Source organism: Eumetopias jubatus, unplaced genomic scaffold, assembly GCF_037043125.1.
Source record: "Eumetopias jubatus isolate StellerSeaLion01/CBP00866 unplaced genomic scaffold, mEumJub1_p1.0 scaffold_6, whole genome shotgun sequence".
Taxonomy (NCBI): Eukaryota; Metazoa; Chordata; class Mammalia; order Carnivora; family Otariidae; genus Eumetopias; species Eumetopias jubatus.
In genome coordinates this window covers 20,898,706-20,904,306 of record NW_028274812.1, presented here as the reverse complement: position 1 = coordinate 20,904,306, position 5,601 = coordinate 20,898,706, and the positions used below count along the sequence as shown (strand labels likewise).

At 42.0% G+C, this 5,601-nt stretch overlaps 1 pseudogene; it reads left to right on the top strand.

The window, feature by feature from the left end:
- The first annotated feature begins 3,379 nt into the window (after positions 1-3,379).
- LOC114222752 (ubiquitin-conjugating enzyme E2 D3 pseudogene) lies at positions 3,380-4,070 on the top strand (annotated as a pseudogene).
- The last annotated feature ends 1,531 nt before the right edge of the window (positions 4,071-5,601 follow it).

Below are 5,601 nucleotides of genomic sequence, written 5' to 3'. Positions count from 1 at the left end.
TAATAATGGTCACATTCAGAAGAGTATTTTCAGGGTACCTGGGTGGCTCAGATGGTTAAGTGTCTGCCTTTGGCTCAGGTCATGATCCCAGGGTCCTGGGATCGAGTCCCGCATTGGGTTCCCTGCTCCCTGGGGAGCCTGCTTCTCCCTCTACCTCTCTCTCTCTGTCTCTCATGAATAAATAAATAAAATCTTAAAAAAAAAGAGTATTTTCATATATAAAGGTGCTATTGCCCCTCAAATTACCTCCATCATTTTTTTGTCCTTTGCTCTTTATCCATGATCACAAGTTTATTTATTTAAACAGTTAATATTATCAAACGCAAGTGTAACACCAGTGCATGGGCTCATGCAGGCCGCACACTGTGAAACTCCAGATTGCGTGCACTTAGACCGCAATGGGACCAGTGTCCTTGAAATTCTCAATAAGATGGAATAGTGGAAGAATCTTTGTCACCTACACACCATCCTACTGAAACTCGGTCTGTGTATGCATGAGAGTTATCAGTCACAGAAGCGCGCCGTGCCCCTGAACAGGAGATAGGAGTAGAAGTTGAGGACTGTGATGTTGAACAGCCCAGTGTGAGCCAGCAATCCTCGATAGTAGTATATTTATTTCAATTTCAGATTGTTCTTAAGGATATCTATAGTTCTTCCATTTGACTATATTCTATGACTCAGTTTGGAAAACCTTATTTTGGGAACCCAATGTGCAACGTAATGGCTGACAGTCTGCTTAAATTAAAATGATGCTTATTAATTATTGAACAGATACTAACAGGATTCTCTTGGGAAAGAAGTACTTTGTATTGAAGTTTCAAATAGCATGGTGGGGCAGAGGTGCAGAGTATGGGGAAGGTACATTGAACCTGAACTAGAGCCCCTCAAGATAAGATCCACCTTGGAGGCATTTACCATATTTCAGGGCTGGTCCTCAACTTTACAAGCCCAGAATCTTAATTTTGGTGAGTTTCTTTACCTCTCAGGGATATATTCACATCAGCAAATATCATTTAAAAATATATGTATGTATGAATATAACAGAGTGTACATAATAGAATATATGATATATATTATAGAAATATATAATTATATAACTGTCTACATCTATCTAGATATTTCTATCGTGTATAATATATGTATTTCTCTTATATATAATAGAATTTATTGACAGACTATATATTATATATAATATAATACATTATTATATTGTATGTGTTATATAAATCTATCCATATTGCCTAGAAACATCTATGTGTTATACAAACACACACACACACACACATATATTCACGCACACTCACACACACACCCTAGAATGCCTATTTACAATGAGAAATATGACTGACTATCAGGTAGACTTGCATACTCATGTTGACAAATCCATTCACACTTGTCCAGTATGCAGACTACCTAAAGTTGGCTTTATCTAAAGGCTGCTTGGCATGCCTGGGCTAAGAACAAGGAGGGTTAATACATGGCTTCAAAGGAAACAGTGTATCTCTGCAATAAATGCAATTTTCAGGTGACCCCCCTGAGCTTGCCTATCTGGATATGCTCCCTGCTGGGCAGTGATTTAAATACCACTGTGATCTGGAATTTTGCTTTTCATCCTCTGGAAATGTGTCTGTTCACATAGCACAGTACAATTGACTAGGCTTCTATTTCCGGAGCTATTTCCCTGTTTTCCCGAGGTACAGGGTCAGCCATGGAAGGAGGTCCTCTAGTTGTCCTCAGAGTACCTGCCACACCTTTCTGAGATGTCCCTTATACACTGTGGGTCATTTTTGTACGATATGCTCCTCTTTCCTTGGCTACAGCTGATTAGGACAAGGCTGAGTGACCCAGAGGCAGAGGTTTCTATGTGGCCAGAGGTCGGCAAGGTAGCTTGATAGGAGGCTCCTGTCTAGCAGGATGCTGTGCACCAGTGATTCGGCCAGCCTATTTAAATCCTCTCACTTAAGGAGTGATGTGCCCGAGGGAGATGCATGCAAAGGAGACCGGCAGTTGGGTCAGTGGAAGCAAAAAAATACTCTTTAAAAAGGCAGTAGAAGGAATCAAGAGGCGCAGCAAGCCAGGAGGCTGTGAAGCTTTAAATAAAGAGAGACCACCCCATACTGAGAGAATAGTCAGCAGTTGTAGAAGAAGATCAGAAACACGGAACTGTGGACTCATTGCAATGGCCAAGTGTGGAATTGGAGCAGAGGATATCAGTTCTGATGAGAGCGTCTATTGGCTCCTGTCGACTCCTAAACAGACTTTCAGGCTCTACAATCTCTGGTTACAAGGCTCTAGAGAAGGTTTCCTGTATCCTTCACTTCCCTGTGATTCTTTACAATAGTCGTCCGTTATTTGAGGCAACCTGAGTGGGTCTTTGCTTCTTGCCATCTTGAAAAGAGTCTGATTAATAATTCTGATATTACTGCCTGATCGCATCTTTTGAAATTTTGTACTCGCCTATCCCTTAGCATTTGCTCCCACAGGTGATTGATACCATACGTGGATTTTACTTGTCGAACTGTCAGAAGCAAATTTATTTCCAGATTCTCAGGGGACACCTAAAAGGTGCCCTGGTGTCCTGACTCATATAAAGGCAGACCAGTCAAGAAGCTGTGTCTTGCCTTACAAACTTCTCATTCTGCTTATAAGCTGAACTGCCAAATCACAGAGCATTTCTACCATCACCTTAATTGGTAGGACTGCAGTCTTGTTTTTTAAAGTACAGTGGCAAGGCAATTTTCTATTAATCAAGACCATAACTTCAAGAAGTGACCTGCGCTTGGAATAATAAAACCTTGCTTTAATCATTAGTCATTTGCAGGCAAATTGAGCAGAGACTGATTCCGGCTGCCTCTTCTAACCAAGATGTAGTAGTTGTTTATCCTTTAAATTTAAGACCTCATTACCAGATCATTCATGCATGCAGTTTTGTAGCAAAAAAAGAGCCCTTAAGCATCATCAAAATCTTAACCATACCAGTGGCATGAGAAGGTGCCTGTAGCCTTCCTTTCCACTGAATCTAATGCGCAAATTTCAAAGAGAAAAAACAAAATGCATCACAAAGGGGAATCTGAAAGAACCATCAAACATTCTGTAATCAGATGGATAAATTGAGATGAGTCATGATTTTCATTGATCTAATTTTTTCATCACAACAGAAAATAGAACAAAGCAAGATTATAGCTGTTATCTCCTTATCATATTTGCCTCTAGCACAAGCTCCCTCCCCTTTTCTGTGTCTTACTCGCCATCAGGCCATGGGTTGCCTAGCCCTTTACATGCTGGGCTTAGTAGAGTTCCAAGTTGAAGTCAGGGTCTAAAATGTGAGAGCTGCGGTGTCGTGCGCGTGAGCCCCGAAGGGCCGGCGAGGCGCCAGCTGCCGCGCGGGGAGGAGGCCGAGGCCGCAGCTTGAGGGAGGCCCCGGCCCCTCTGCGCCTGTGTCTGGCAGAGCTGGTGTGAGACGAAGAGACAATCCTTCCCTGCCGCCCAGATAATCAAGAGTTTTGGCCGGACCTTTGAGCACACACCGAGAGAGTGAGGAGCCAGACGAAAAGCACAGACTATGGCGCTGAAACGGATTAATAAGGAACTTAGTGATTTGGCCCGTGACCCTCCAGCACAATGTTCTGCAGGTCCAGTTGGGGATGATATGTTTCATTGGCAAGCCACAATTATGGGACCTAATGACAACCCATATCAAGGCGGTGTATTCTTTTTGACAATTCATTTTCCTACAGACTACCCCTTCAAACCACCTAAGGTTGCATTTACAACAAGAATTTATCATCCAAATATTAACAGTAATGGCAGCATTTGTCTCGATATTCTGAGATCACAGTGGTCTCCTGCTTTAACTATTTCTAAAGTTCTTTTATCCATTTGTTCACTGCTATGTGATCCAAACCCAGATGACCCCCTAGTGCCAGAGATTGCACGGATCTATAAAACAGACAGAGATAAGTACAACAGAATATCTCGGGAATGGACTCAGAAGTATGCCATGTGATGCAACCTTAAAGTCAGAATAACCTGCATTATAGCTGGAATAAACTTTAAATTACTGTTAAAAAAAAAAAAATGTGAGAGCTGCAAAGGTACTGGGAAAGCGGGAATCAGCCCAAGGAAGAAAAACAAAAAGACATGGGAGGCTTTGGGTAGAATCTGGGCAGAAGAGTATTTGATGGCAATAGCTCAGAGCTGCAGAATTCCTTGCCCCAAGTTGACTTTCTGGCCACAACTCTGGAACATTCTAGTTGCTCTGAGTAATTTGGCCAATTGGCTGTAGAGCTTTCCCAGGCTGCAGGGCTCTGTCCAGGTGAGGGCTCCCTGTACTTCCTTGCATCAGAGGAAGGAGCACTGATACGCATTGTTTGCTGTGTGGCTTGGTGTTAGCAGCTTTCCTTGACAAAGGGGAAGAGGTGTTCATTTGCCATCATTCATCCTAGTTCACTGAAGTTTGGGGGAAACGGGGTAGTTCACTAGGAATGTCTTATGAAATGGAACACAGTCCTGTATAAGCAGACAAAGAGACTTAAATTCACTAATCCATACGGGATTCAGTGAATTACTGATTCCTTTGAGCAAGAAATATTGTGAATTTAGAAATACAGGAAAACAGCAATAAGGTTTCGAAAGTACGTGTATAATAGAAAAGTGGTTACCTTTCTGTTGTAAGTAGCATTTCCAAATGAAGACAGTATCTTGCTAGGATAATTGGACTTCCATGAGTAAGGAAGATAGCCAAAAATAAAATCAGAGCATTGAAAGACATCCAAAGCATGTCATGTCTTAGCTGTCTTTGTTCTTCCTGCTCTCATAGATAATAATAAAAAGTCTGAGAAAGGAGTGCTTATTGCGGTGTATTTCAGAGTAGTCTCCATTCTGTAGGGAATTCTGCTTCTGCCTGGGTATCTGAATGACAGTCAACATTTACTCCGGCAAAATTTTTTTCCCTAGAGTTTTAAATTAAATTTCTATGATGCTCTCTCTTCATACCCCAAACCTCTCTGACTAGAGGATAAGGGTCCTTGCTGGTGATTATTTCCCATCACTACCATCGTCATAGAAACAAATGATAATGCTGGAAACCCAAGGACTCTAACAAACTCCTGAACAGATCTTAGCAGAGAGGACCAGTGTCACTAAATCTCATTTAAGCCCAAGGTTCCCTGGATGTGTATATTTCCAAGTTATGAGCTATGTGAGCAATAAACTGTGAAAACTGAAAATATGTGAACAGGATTTCACGTTGAGGTGAACAGAGACAATGTGATACTTCTTAATGATCTGCATAAGAATTGTGGAGTGTTGTATTTTACGTAGAAAAGGTAAGCCAGCCCCACCGATGAAAATATGTCTTATATGAATGGCCAGACTGAGTATTTTGGAGATTAAACTGGGGAAAAGAAAAGCAGTCAGGGTGGGAAAGATGTGGTCTGTAGGGTTGGTGGGTTTGGGAAAAGGGTCTAAGGTGAGCTCTCCTCACTGCAGGAGGGAACCCTCCAGCAGAGGATTAGGGCATGGAGGTGCTGGTTAAATTCTCTCTCGTCCAGAATGGCTGCTCAGGGCTGATATTTGATATTTGGTGGTGAACAAAACCGG